The sequence below is a fragment of the Dipteris shenzhenensis genome, chromosome 11, assembly GCF_047967505.1.
Source record: "Dipteris shenzhenensis isolate YYH24624 ecotype China chromosome 11, Dip_SZ_1.0, whole genome shotgun sequence".
Classification (NCBI taxonomy): Eukaryota; Viridiplantae; Streptophyta; class Polypodiopsida; order Gleicheniales; family Dipteridaceae; genus Dipteris; species Dipteris shenzhenensis.
In genome coordinates this window covers 25,230,646-25,246,001 of record NC_141606.1, presented here as the reverse complement: position 1 = coordinate 25,246,001, position 15,356 = coordinate 25,230,646, and positions in this window count along the sequence as shown.

Below are 15,356 nucleotides of genomic sequence, written 5' to 3'. Positions count from 1 at the left end.
TGACAGGTGCACTACATTGTCCACGTGGCATGGGCATGCCCGTAAGGCTTTTATATTTATATTTATATAGTTAAGGTCCATGTATGAGATTAATTTATCATTTGAGTCTTCTAAAATCTCCAGGACTTAATAACGGTGTTAATAAACACCTTTTAGAGTTTTGGAACTCTAAAATCGCCAAGACTTAATAATGGTGTCAATAAACACCTTTCAAAGTTTCAGAGAGCAACATCAGTATAATCTCAAAGAACTTTATAAACACCTTGCAATAGTTACAGGTTTTTTTAGATGTGTTTGCACTGAGTGAAGCACACATCTTCAAATGACGCATCTTGATGGAGGCTGAAAGAGAGCGAAAGAAGGAAAAGGGAAGGGAAGGGGGACAGACATGGAATGGAGAGGGAAAGAGAGGAAAGAAGAGGGGGAAGCCTCCGAGAAGGAATGAAGGCAAGGGAAGAGAGAGAGAGAGAGAGACAGAGACAGAGAGAGAGAAGAGAGAGAGGGAAGTGGGGAGGGAGAGGGAAGGGAGGGTAGAGTTTTTTATTTTATTTTATTTTATTTTATTTTGTGCGAGAGCTACCCCTCCTCGTCACCCACCTCTCCCCTCTTAGCTAATTATTTATTATTATTAGTTTTAAAATTTTGCACAACCCCTTGCATTGCCGCGGGGAAGGAAAGAAGAGAATGGGAAGAGCGAGGGGAGGAGAGAGAGAGAGAGAGAGAGAGGAGAGACAGACGGAAGGGGAGGAGAGAGAGAGAGAGAGAGAGAGAGATCGATGGAAGGGGAGGAGAGAGAGAGAGAGAAGGGGGGAGGGGAAGAGAGAGGAGAGGAAAGGGAAAGGGAGAGAGGAAAGGGGAGGAGAGGTCTCTTGCACTGCTGTGGCAGCAAGAGGAAAGGCAGAGAGGAGAAATGATTTTTTTTTAATATATTTAATTAGATAAGAGGACAGGGAGTCACGCTACCATGATAGCACACTTCTTTTTTTTTGGGCCACCGCGGACCCTTGCGTTGCCGCAGCAGCAAAGCGAGGGTGGGGAGGCATGGGAGAAGAGTAGAAAAGGGTAGGGAAGCAAGGGAGGGAGGAAGGAGAGGAGAAGGGAAGAGAGAGGGACAGAAGGGAGGAGAAAGGAGGGGAAGAGGGAGAGGGGGAACAGAGCACAACGTGAGGGAGAGGGAGAGGGAGAGGTTGGGCAACCTAAGGGAGGGAGAGGGAGGAGGGAGGGGACCATGATGGGGGCCAGAGTAGAAGGAAGAGGGAGAGAGGAAGGGAAGAGTAGAGGAGGGAGAGGGAGAGGGAGAGAGGAAGGGAGGGGAACACGATGAGAGGGAGGGTGTGATTGAAAATGAATTACGAGAGAGATGAGAGTCAATATAATGCCCTCAAGGAATTCAAACTTCCCGCTCCTCCCTCTCCCCCCCACGTCTCTCTCTCTCTCTCTCTCTCTCTCTCTCTCTCTCTCTCTCTCTCTCTCTCCCTCTCTCTCTCTCCTTTTTCCCTTCCCCCCACCTCCCCTTCTCCCCCTCCCACCCCCCCCCAGTCCCCCCCCCTCCCCCCCTTCTCCCTCCCCCCCCCTCCTCCCTCCCTCCTTCCCCGCCTCGCCCCCCCCCACCCCTCCCCCCCTTCTCCCTACCCCCCCTCCCCCCTCCCTTCCCCCCCCTCCCTTCTCCCCCCCCTCCTTCCCCCTCCCCCCTTCGCCCCCTCCTTTTTCCCTTCCCCCCACCTCCCCTCCCCCCCCCCCTCCTCCCTCCCTCCTTCACCCCCCCTCCTCCCTCCCCCTCCCCCCCCCCCCTTCCCCCCTCTCCCCCCTTTTCTTTTCCCCTCTCCCCCCCCCTTTCCCCTCCCCTCCCCCCCTTTTCCCCTCTGCCCCACCCCCTTTCCCCCCTTCCCCCCTCCCTCTCTCCCCTTTTCCCCTCCCCCCTTCCCCCCCCCTCCCGCCGCCCCCCTTTCGTCTCCTCCATTCCATTAATTTCATTTTTTCCCTACCCTCCCCAAGATAAATTTTTAAGGGCGAATATTTTCCCAAAGGTGAATTTAGGAGCTTCTCCAAACTAGTGGCTAATATTTCAATCTTGAAATTTGATAAATTCGCCCAAAAATTAACATAACTTGATCGTATGAGGTCCAAATTTAGCCCTCCAAGTACTCAAATCGATCAGCATAAGCCATCTAAAGTCATCTATAGGGTTAGAATTTTTTAATTCCAGCTTATTCAAAACGTGTGAATGAAGTTTAATTATACTTGAACCAATTGAAACCTTAGAATAGCATGGCTTAATAAATCTTCACTTATGTTAATCCAACTTATGTTGAGGCCTGTACAAAGTATCTTGCCCATCGGATATGCTTTGGACAGTTAAACTTGCCACAAATCCCATTTTTCACCAAGTGTTATGCACAGCCGCCAAAAAACATGCTCTAAGGTGTGTTATTCAAGCATGCACATACCCGATGGGCATGATACTTTGCATGTGTATAAACCTAACCTATTTTGAGCTGTCTATAAAGTATTGTGTCCATCAAATATGCTCTGGATGATCAAAGTCACCACAAACCCCATTTTTCACCAAGTGTTATGCACTACCGTAATGTTATGCACAACTGCCAAAGAATAGTATTTGAGGTGTGTTATTTAAATGCTCTCATACCCAATGGCATGATATGTTACACGTGCATCAATACAATCTATTTGAAGTTGTTTTCAAAGTATCATGCCCATTAGATATGCTTTGGATGGTGAAAGTCATCACAAACTGCCTTTTTCATCAAATGTTATGCAAAACCGCAAAAAAAGAGAGTTTAAGGTGTGTTATTCGAACGCGGACATACTAGATGGACATGATACTTTGCATTTGTGTCAATACAACCTATTTTGAGGTCTTTGCAAAGTATCCTACCCATCGAATATGCTTTGGATGGTCAAACGCACCACAAACTCCATTTTTCACTAAGTGTCATGCACAACTGCCAAAAAACACGCTTTGAGGTGTGTTATTCAAATGTGCACATACCCAATGGCCATGATACTTTGCAATTTCATCAATAAAACCTATTTTGATATGTGTGCAAATTATCGTGCCCATCTTATTTGGTTTGGATAGTCAAAGTCGCCACAAATCCCGTTTTTCATAAAGTATTATGCACAACCATTAAAAAATAGTATTTGAGGTGTCTTATTCGAACATGCACATATCAAATCGGTATGATACTATTGATACAAGTCAATCTAGTAGATGTTGAGGATTTTTCAAGGTATGGTGCCCATCAGATATGCTTTAGATAGTCAAACTTGCCACCACAAACCTCATTTTTCACCAAGTGTTATGCACAACTACCAAAAACATATGCTCTGAGGTGTGTTATTCAAATGTGCACATAGTCAATGGGCATGATACTTTGCACGTGCATCTATACAACCTATGTTGATATGTATGCAAAGAATTGTGTGCATCATATATGCTATAGATGGTCAAAGTTGCCACAAACCCCGTTTTTCACCAAGTGCTATGCACAACAATGAAAAAATAGTATCTGAGGTGTGTCATTCGAATGCCCTCATATTCGATGGGCACTATACTTTGCATACACATCAATATAATATATGTTTAGACGTGTGAAAAATATCATTCCCATCGGATATGCTTTTGATGGTCAAACATGCCACAAACTCCATTTTTCAACTAGTGTTATGCACAAGCACCAAAAAATAGTATCTGAGGTGTATTATTCGAATGCTCTCATACCCGATGGGTACGATGCTTTGCACACATGTTAATTTAACATAATTAGAGATGCATGAAAAATATCGTGTCCATCAGATATGCTTTGGATCATAAAATGCACCACAAACTCTATTTTCACTAAGTGTTATGCACAACTGCCAAAGAATAGTATCTGAGGTGTGTTATTCAAATGCACTCATACCCGATGGGCACGATACTTTGTACACATGTCAATACAACCTATGTTGAGGTGCATGCAAATTATTGTGCCCATTGGATATGCTTTGGATAGTCAAAGTCCGCACAAACCCACTTTTTCATCAAGTATTATGCACAATTTGAGGTGTGTTATTTAAATGTGCACATAGCGGATGGGCACAATACCTTGTACTCATGTCAATTTAACCTCTTTTGAGTCTTGTGCCAATTATCATCATCGGATATGCTTTGGATGGTCAAACTCGCCACAAATCACATTTTCCACTAAGTGTCATACACAACCACCAAAAAACATGCTCGGGGTGTGTTATTCAAATGTGCACAAACCTGATGGGCATGATACTTTTCACGTGTGTCAATCAAATCTATGTTGATGTATGTACAAAGTATCATGTGCATCATATATGCTCTGGATGGTCGAAGTCACCAAAAACCCCGTTTTTCACCAAGCGTTATCCACAACTGCCATAAAATGTATTTGAGGTATGTCATTCGAATGCACTCCTACCCAATGGGAATGATACTTTGCACACACATCAATACAATATATGTTGAGTCATGTGCAAAATATCATGCCCATCATATTTGCTTTGGGTGGTCAAACATGCCACAAACTCTGTTTTTCACCAACTGTCATGTGCACAACTGCCAAAAAATAGTATCTGGGGTGTATTATTCAAATGCTCTCATACTTGATGGACACGATGCTTTGCACATGTGTTAATATAATATAATTAGAGGCGCATGAAAAATATCATGTCCATCGGATATGCTTTGGATGATCAAACGCACCACAAACCCCATTTTTCATCAAGTGTTATGCACAATTGCCAAACAATAGTATCTAATGTGTGTATTCAAATGCACTCATACCCGATAGACATGATACTTTTCACACACATCAATCCAACCTATGTTGATGTGTGTGCAAAGTATCGTGCCCATCGGATATGCTTTGGATGGTCAAAGCCGGCACAAACCCAGTTTTACATCAAGTATTATGCACAACTACCAAAAAATAGTATTTGAGGTGTATTATTCAAGTGTGCACATACCAGATGGGCATGATACCTTGCAATCATGTCAATTTCACCTTTTCTGAGTCTTGTGCCAAGTATCGTGCCCATCGGATATATGCTTTGGATGGTCAAACTTGCTACAAACCCTAACCGCCATTAAAAAACACGATCTAACCTGTGTTATTTGTGCACACATACCCGATGGACATGATATTGTGTGTAGACATCAATCCTACATATTTTGATGCATGCAGAAATTATCATGCCCATCGGCTTTGGATGGTCAATGTTGCCACAAACCCTATTTTTCACCAAGTGTCATGCACAACCGCAAAAAATAGTATCTAGGGTGTATTATTCAAATGCTCTCATACTTGATGGACACGTGTTGTGCATGAAAAATATCATGTCCATCGGATATGCTTTGGATGTTCAAACGTGCCACTAACCCCATTTTTCATCAAGAGTTATGCACAATTGCCAAAGAATAGTATCTGAGGTGTGTATTCAAATGCACTCATACCTGATGGACATGATACTGTGTGTAGGCATCAATCCTACATATTTTGATGCATGTAAAAATTATCATGCCCATCGGATATGATTTGATGGTCAATATTGCCACAAACCCCATTTTTCACCAAGTAATATGCACCACCACCAAAAGAAACTATCTGAGGTGTATCGAAGGGGAAAGGGGGGGGGGGAAGGGTAAAAAAGGGGGGGAGGGGGGAAAAGAAGAAAGGTGGGAGGGGAAGGGGTGTTGGAGTAGCATGGAGACAAGATGGAGAGAGTAAGATGATGGAAAGGGAGAGTGTTTATTCATGAGAGGTATGCCCAATATATAGGCACAAGTTACAACCAAGTGTGACATCATATGTGAGCTCAAGAGAGCATCTCTAGATCCACAATTATCTCTCAATCACACACCACACTCCTAGATTCACTCATTCACACCTACTAATAATTGTCACATCAGTAGAGCAGTCACACCTAACTCAGGCACACCTACACACTCCATGTGTTCACACACTCACAACCATAGACCTTAGGACCCTTAGTATGATCCCATTACATCAATTTGTCCTTCTTCCCCCCCACAAATTGATGACATCATCCCTTAGCAGTAGTACATGGGATGCTCCATGGCTTGCCCACCATCATGTGGCAACACACATGGCCCCAAACAATCTGTGACTCACTCCTAGGACTCTTGGTTTACAACTAGGAGATAGACAATGACTATGCATGGGAATACCCTTAGATCCAGCAAGGTAAAACATAAGACTAACAATCATTTGAGGGGGACATCCCAAGGCAAAGAACCCTTATTGACCACATACACAAAATTTCTAAATTGAAGATGTGGGAAAATTCCCCCCTTTGATGGCATATCTTGTCCTTTTCCTCCTTCTCTTCCAAGCTACCATAGTGTGAGGTACATTGTCATCGAGAGGTTCTTGGTGTATCACTTCTTGTAACTCCTTTGCCCTTTGATCTTTCTTGCATCCTTCTTCTTCATAAAATCATCACTAGCTAGTATAGCTTAGTATATTCACATAACATCTTCCTTGATCTTCAGATCTATGCTCATCAAATCACTACTCAAGTGAAGCACATAACCTTTCACCATTACATGCATTTTAGGCAAAGCCAAGGCAGAGAACCTATGAAGAGTATCCATCATATGCTTCAATGTTGCATAGCATAGTGTATGAAACATAAAGCCATACATAATTAACCTCAAACTTTTGTAGTATGCATAGAGCATATCATCCATATAGAAAAGCAAAGGGGCTGCATACATCATTGAACCAGTCTAAAATATCATGAATGATGCATTTTTGTGACCAATATATCCTTTCATCCAAGCATATGTCTTGAAAAACATGATTTGCATAGTCATAGACCAACTTTGGAGCATTAAACACTTTAACCATCTACTCGTATGACCAACACCCATCAATGCCAAGCAAAAGAGGTAAAATACTGAAACTTTTGAGCATCTACCCACTTGCAATGCTTCAGCCATGAAGGAGATTTGAGAGAAACCCCCAAATCGAGCAAATAGAGACTGCAAGATCAAATTCAACCTATCTTGAGTAGAAACCAAGGGGATTTTTGGTGGAAATGAAAGCCCTTATTGAGGCCTGCTAGCAGCACAAAGGATGGGCGAAATAGTGTGCACAATAATCCGGCATTACATCAGGAAAGTCAGACAAAGAAATAGTGATATCTCCTTTGTCTGTGGTTGGATTGAGCTCAAATTTTGGCATCAGCTAGCCCTAAGTGTTGTCCAAGTGTAGCTACTAGGGCAGGTTGAAATTTTGATTGTAGAGACAAAATTTTGAGGAAGTTTGGCGACCAAAGAATAGGGCGGCACAGTAGCTCAGAGTACAATTCCATCGACCCCAATAGTGAAAGGTGCACCCTAGTGTGAGAAATCTGGAGCCTAAAGGATTTTGAAAGTTAACAGTCAGATGTGGAGATATTGATGTTGCAAGATTCGGGTAGAATTGAGGAAAATGGGATAGACATGGAAGAGGTGGAAAAAGGTTGAAGAAGGTTGAAGAAGATGAGGAGGAGGTGGCACCTGGACATGGTTGGAGGCTAAAGGAGGGTGGAAAGGGTTTGATACCACATGTTGGAGTAGCATGGAGACAAGATGGAGAGAGTAAGATAATGGAAAGGGAGAGTGTTTATTCATGAAAACCCAATATATAGGCACAAGTTATAACCAAGTGTGATATCATATGTGAGCTCAAGAGAGCATCTCTAGATCCACAATTATCTCTCAATCACACACCACACTCCTAGATTCACTCATTCACACCTACTAACTGACACATCATCAGTCACACCTAACTCAGGCACACCTACACACACCATGTGTTCACACACTCACAACCATAGACCTTAGGACCCTTGATATGATCCCATTACATCAATTTGTCCTTCAAGGGGGGGTGGGGAAAGGGTGGAAAGGGGGAAGGGGGGAGGGGAATGGGGGAATGGGGGGAGAGGAAGGGGGGAATGGAGGAAAGGGGGGAATGGGGAATGGAGGGAAGGGGGAAAGGGTGAATGGGGGGAGGGGAAGGGGAAGGGGGAAGGGGGGGAATGGGGAATGGGGAATGGGGGAAGGGAAGGAGGAAAGGGGAGAAAGGGTGAATGGGGGGAGGGGAAGGGGAAGGGGAAGGGGGAATGGGGAATGGGGGGAAGGGGGGAAGGGGGAGGGGAAGGGAAGGGGGAGGGGAAAGGGGGAATGGGGGAGGGGGAAAAGGGGGAGGGAAAAGGGGGGAAATGGGGGAAAGGGGGGAATGGGGGAAATGGGGAGGGAAAAGGGGGGGAAGAAGGAGGGGGAAGGGGGAAGGGGGAGGGGAGAAAGGGGGGGAGGGGGGGGAGGGAGAATGGGGGAGGGGGAAGAGAGAGAGAGAGTGAGACAGAGAGAGAGAAAGAGAGAGAGAGAGAGAGGTGGGGGGGAGAGAAGGAGCGGGAAGTTTGAATGCCTTGAGGGACGTATGTTGACTCTCACCTCTCCCATAACTCATTTTCAATCACACCCCTCCCTCTCGTCGTGTTCCCCTCCCTTCCTCTCTCCCTCTCCCTCTCCCTTGCATTGCATCATGCTCCCTTTACCCTCCCCCTCTCCCTCTCCCTCTCCCTCTCCCTTGTGTTGTGCTCCCCTTCCACTTCCTCTCCCCCTCTCCCTCTCCCTCTCCTTTCTCCTTCCTTCTCTCCCTCTATCTTTCTCCCCCGTCTCTCCCTCCCTCTCTCTCTCCTCTCTCTCTCTCTCTCTCTTCTCCTTCTCGTCTCTCTCTCCCTCCCTTTCTTCCCCACCCTTTTAAGTGTCCTCTTGACCTCAAAGAATCAATTGTATAGTGTGCCCAAGAGATCATGCTACCGTGATAGCACGGTAGTGACCAATTTTATATTATTTTTAAAATAATTTTGTCACTGCTGCGGCAGCGCGATCTCTTCCTTTCCTTCTTGTTATTTTTTTAAAAGTATTTCTCTCCTCCCTCTCCCTCTCCCTCTCCCTTTCTCCCATTCCTTTCCCTCTCCCATCCCCCTTCCTCCTTTTTTGTGTTAGAATTCTTGCTGCCGCGGCAATGCAAGAGACCTCTCCTCCCTTCTCTCTTCCCCTTTCCTCTCCCATTTTCACTTCCCTCTCCTCTCTCCTCTCTCTTTTCCTTCCCTTCCCCCCCCCTCTCTCTCTCTCTCTCTCTCTCTCTCTCTCTCTCTCTCTCCCCCCCCTTCCTTTTTTTACATTTCTTACTACCACGACAATGCTTCCCTCTCCTCTCCCTCTCCCTCTCCCTCTCCTCTTTCCCTCCCTCCCCCCTCGCTCTCTCTCTCTCTCCCCCTCCCTACGGCAATGCAAGGAACTATTTTTTTTTTCGCGACAGCGCAAGAGCTTCCTTACCCCCCCTTCTCTCTCTCCCTCTCTCCCTTTCCTTTCCCCCTCCATTCTATCGCTCTCCCCCTGCCTCTCCCTTTTACTTCTTTCCCTCTCTTTCCCCCTCCATCAAGATACGTCATTTGAAGATGTTTGCTTAAAAAACCTTTGTAACTATTACAAGGTGTTTATTGGCACCATTATAAAGTTCTTTGAGATTATACCATTTTTGCTTTTTGAAACTCTGAAAGGTATTTATCGGCACCGTTATTAATTCTTGGAGATTTTAGAGTTTCGAAACTCTGAAAGGTGTTTATTAACAATGTTATTAAGTCTTGGAAATTTCAGAGGATTCTCATGGTAAATTAATCTCATGCATGGACCTTATATATACATACGTATGTATGTATGTGCACACACACACACAGACATAGTTTATCCATGGATTTAAATGATTATTATTTATTGAAGTTATTAATAAGTTAAGAAAAAGTTAAACTTTTAAATGAGGATTCTTAAAAATAAAAAATTATACTAGGATTTTGCAATATAGAGTAATGTAAGAATTACATTTCTTAGTTTTTGCATTATTAGTACAAAATGATAGTGTAAGTAAATAAATGATTTATTTCAAAAGGGTAGTGTCATCTTTTGGTTTTGGAAGGATGTTTTCATAAAGTAGATTTTTTCATGGAGGAGGCCATATGGGATGAACTCCTTCATCGTGCCTTTTAGTTTTTAGGGGCTCAAGTCCTAGTGCTCCCATGGAATCCAGACTTTAATATTGATCACTTCCTTCTGCATGACTGCCCCCAACCTTCCTTGGTGGTTGTTTGATAAAATGAGTGTTTTGGCAGCAACGCTAGGTAAAGTGTTACAGATTCACCATCAACCTGTCTCTCGACAAGAAGGAGAAGAGAGTGGATACTTTGGGATAGATCACAGGAGACCCATAAATTCGTGGCTATCAAATTCTCGGAAGGCCCCTCGGTGGCACAGCAGGTCAAGTTCAGCCCATTCCCAGACGCATGCTACATTTGCAAATGTATGGGGCACTTTGCTAGGAATTGTCCCCTCAAGGCTACCAATATGGCGTTGGCCATAGGCGATAAGGGTGAGCCAGTGGAAGTGCTCAAGACCAGTGGATGGAGCAAGTCGTGGTAGTGAAGCTTCCAAGGATGGAGGCACTGAGGAATCATCCCCAAAATTGGCTATGCCACATGCAGAAGGAACAGCTAAATCCCTGATTCGACATGCTCCACCTCTCCCCCACAAGCTCCTTGGAAGACGGTGGGGAAGAAAAGGAAAATCAAGATGGAACATCATGATGAGGAGGCCGATAGGCATATTGCCAGACCATCGGTCCACAGAGGTCTCGATGGAACCTCAGAGGGTGGTGGTTGATTTATGCCAAGAGACGACTCAAGATGCTCCTAAGGATCAAGATGGTGCCCCCAAGAGGAAGAAATTCCTTAGGCGAATCACAGGAATTGACTGTTGGAGAAGGGAGGAAAAAAAAATCAGCCCTCCTAGAATGCTTGGATCTCATGCCTCCACCCCATCCGAGGAGCTTCTCCAAAAGAATTAAAGAAGCAGCGAGAGGGGTAGGGAAGAATATAGATAAGGTTCAATTTATTTAGGGATGCATAACAAGCAATCGTTCAATAGGTTGGGTGTAGGAGGGAGAGGGGGTGTGTGAGTTTTTTCTTGGAATGTTAGGGGGTGTTGTAGTAATGCAAAACAGAGAGGGTGCATTGATGTCATTCGAAAGGCAAACCCGAGTGTTGTTCTTCTCCAAAAGGTCAAGTGTGGGTGCAAGAATGCATTGTGGTTTGCCTGTGAACAATTAGGCTTCATGGTAATTGTAAACTCTCCAATTAGAGGCAAAGTTAGAGGCAAAGGCAGTGTGGTAGTGCTGATTCGCAAGCACCTTCAGTCTCACGAGAGTTGTGCAGAAGTGAAAGAGGTTGGTTCATGGGAGCTGCGTTGGCTATGGATGGCTTTGCCTTTAATGTGGCTAGCGTGTATGTACCCAACATGAGACCTGAAAGCATGTAATAAAAACACCTCAGAGGAATGAGGTAGAAAGAAACCAAGGCTGAGGCTGAAAATTCCAACTCAACCCTGTAGAAGTCTCAGCAAAGAAGGGAGAGTCTCTCCAATCTCTGAGAAAAGTAACTCTCCTAGAGGAGGCTGCTCGAGATTATCCCTGCATGGTCGCCCAAATTTTTTGCTTCCTCTATTTCCTAAGTAGAACCGCAATGAGATTGATACAAAATTCATGGCACAATCTCAACACTCACAATTTGCAAATTGAAGTTTAGGGATAGAGGGCTCTTGAAAAATCAACAACGTTTTAAGATCCCACCTTTGAGACCCAACGGAGCGGGTCTCTATCCCATCGTAGATGGGTCAGGCTATTTGTGTATTAAAAGTGAAGGGATGTCCCTTGACTTCTCAACTCTACCAAGAACTGGAAACTCCAAGTAGATTGGGGAGTGATACGAGATGGACGTGGAGTAGATATAGCCGACATGCATGGGGCTCCCAAGCCACCCCCTTCCTCTATCACATTGAACCTGTCAATCCTTCCAGCTCCGAATCCCCACCTTTCCTATGGTTGTTCCAAGTTAAGTCAAGGAGGTCCTCTTGAAGGATGTCGTAGGAATCCACCATACCAACTTTGGCACACAACCCATCCCATGCTTCTCGCTCACTGCCTGAGATTATTGGACCCGCATGCGACCTATCTTCTGAGTACACAGTGCAATTCCAATCACCTCTTAGAATCCAATGCTCCTCCTTCATTGTGTCGCCAAGGCAGACCGACACTAAGCATGTTGTATTTCTGCACAGAGCTTGCTCTAGTGAGTTTCTTTCTTACTTAATAGAAGTCTCTTTTTTGCCCAAAAAAAATTTTTGGAATAGTTATTGTGACCTTTATTCCTATGAAATGCTTGCAAGATTAATGTATTATGCATCATGGTTTAGTAGACTTTTGAATGACTCAAATAGTAACCATGGGTTCCAAGCTTACTTTTCTATACTATTCGATGCAAGAAATTTATCATGTTTGGGAGAAAGCCATCATCCAATGGGAGCAAGAATAGAAAATCGATTGGGAAGGGGGATAACTTATAAGCACTCAAAAATGGAAAATGTATTTAACATGTGTATGTGTTCATTATTTGGACATATGTGAGTGAGTGCATCTCTATGTATGTGTGCATGTGGTGTTGCTATACATGTGTCTCTATGCATGTGCATGCCTACGTTTACGTGTGTGCATATGTGTGTGTCCATGCATGTGCACAATTGTGCATGTGTTTCTATGCATGGACGACTCTTGTTTCTATCATTTTACAAATATTTGGCAAACTTAGTTCCAAATCATGTATCCTCCATCCTACTTGTGCAATTGATTGCACTTTGATCATGAAGGAGGAACCTAGAGTTGAGCAACACCATGTAGCCCATGTTGTAGCATTAAGCTCAAATCCAAGATATGGGATAAGGCTAAGGGAATGATGATAGACATAGATGGATTTGCAAGAGGATGAGCAATGTTCTGCTAGTTGGAGTGTAGATCAGTCTTGACCAATCAGGAGCTCCTCACTTAGATGCTTGCCAAGTTCACCAAACCTAGCAATCTAGTGATCACCCTTCACATTACAGCCTCTCTATTGCATTTAATACGCATTGAGATTCAAATCCTTTGTCCCTCATGACTATTTGGCAGTGTTTGTGGCTAAGGTTTCTTTTCGATTGAGTGCTTTTACGTATGAGATCATGTTAATCACTATTGCAATGTCCAATCCCATTGTGACCATAGTCCACTATAGCAAGAAAGCTATCATTCTCTCTTAAAATTCATCAAGATCACTCGCCAAAATTAAAATTTAGACTCAGCAATTAAAGACCGCTAAAGCACGTTACATCATGAGGGAGGAGAAAATATAGGATGCATTGTTAGAGCAATACAATTTTAAGCAACTTCAAAGAGCATTATTTTGTGAGACAAAGATCGATGGTATAGAGAGCATCACTCCAGTGGTGGATCGAAGAAGCAAATCAACAATAATTGATATAAGTAATGTAAGATGTGAGTGAGATTTTGTCCATCCACAGTCAATAACCTCAAGCCTTACATAATAACTTTTATTAAATGTTCCACATGATTTAAAGAAGTGCATATACCAAGTGCCTAATGGTTAACAATGGATTGGAATGGTTCTCAAGAAATGAGGATGCATGGTTGGCTAAATGTTTAAAAAAAATCAAACAGCTTCCTAGGTTTCAGACTAGGCTTCCCGCGTCCTACTTTTATGCTTCTATCATTGGTGGAGTTGAGCAACACCATGATACAGTTGAGCAACACCACACTGCCAAGGCCATTTCTAAAACTCAAAGAGTAGAGAGAAGGGCCCAGTTTATTGATGAAATTTGTCCAAAACCATAGTCTATTCAGTTGGAAGGTTGTTGGGCAGAACAGAGGGAGAGGGAAAGGGGTTGAGTGGAGGGAAGAGGAGGTTGGAGCTAAGTGACGCAATGGGGGGGAGCAGCAACCAAATGAACAGACTTGTTAATTGTATCTTTCAAATTGAATCTTGTTGATCAAATACAATTCCTGAATTGCAATACACTTGAGACACAAAATTACAAATCTGCTGCAACAAAATGTCAGCAACATGTCATTGCCTAGTAATCTAGAAGGCTTGTGTGTGACACGTGGCATAGCCCGTTCGCATCTCGACATGTGGCAAAAACTTGCATTAGACTCACTTTCTACAGTCCCTGATCTACGAACTGGCAACGAACATGGCGTGGAAACAGTTTGCTCATGAGCAAGCTGGATAGTGGCATGAGTAGATGTGGCACCCCTACCTCTGTCCTCTCCCGCGACATGGTGCCTCCCAACCTTTGTCCTCTCCCAATCATTCCATCTCTGCTCTGTGCACTGCCATTGTGGTGCATCATAGTGCTCTATCCTCCAGAGTTGCTCCTCTCTCCCCCAACCTTCCTCCCCCTCCGCCGAACCTCTACAATTCTTCCCCAAACCTCTAGAAATACTCCATCTGGTATGTTTGATATTACCGTCCTTAAAGAATAGACTAGAAATTGATATACTCCTCTCTCTCTCTCTCAGTTTCACTCTCTCTCTTTCTCTCTATTTATATGTAATATAATAGTTATATTTATATTTATACATACATACATACATCTATATATATATATATTTATTTATATTTATATTTATATATATTTATATATATATACACACACATATATACATACATACATACATATATATATATATATATATATATAGTGTGTGTGTGTGTGTGTGTGTGTGAAAAAATATAGTATATAATATAGTGTATATAATATATTCTCTCTCTCTCTCTCTCTCTCTCTCTCTCTCTCTCTCTCTCTCTCTCTCTCCATATATATATATATATATATATATACATACACACACATGTGTGTTCGTGCATGTGTGTGCATATGTATATATATACACATATGTATATACATATATATATGTATGTATATGTATATATATTTTATATATATATATACATATATATACATATACATATACATACATATACATATGTATTTATATATATATATACATATGTATTTATATATATACATATATGTATAATATATATACGAAAATGCCCCTCTTGCCTTCTCTCTCTCTCTCTCTCTCTCTCTCTCTCTCTCTCTCTCTCTCTCTCTCTCTCTCTCTCTATGTATATGTGTGTGTGTGTGTGTGTGTGTGTATAGATAAATAAATATAAATATAAATATATTTGTTGATATAAATATATTTGTTGATATATATATATTTATATTTATCAATAAGAATATTAATATAAATATTTGTTAAAAAAAACCTCCCCCTATCTTTCTCTCTCTCGGCCTTCTCTCTACCTCTCTGTCTCTTTCTCCATTGGCCCTTGGACCCTCTTTGTTGTTCTCTCTCTCCCTGCCT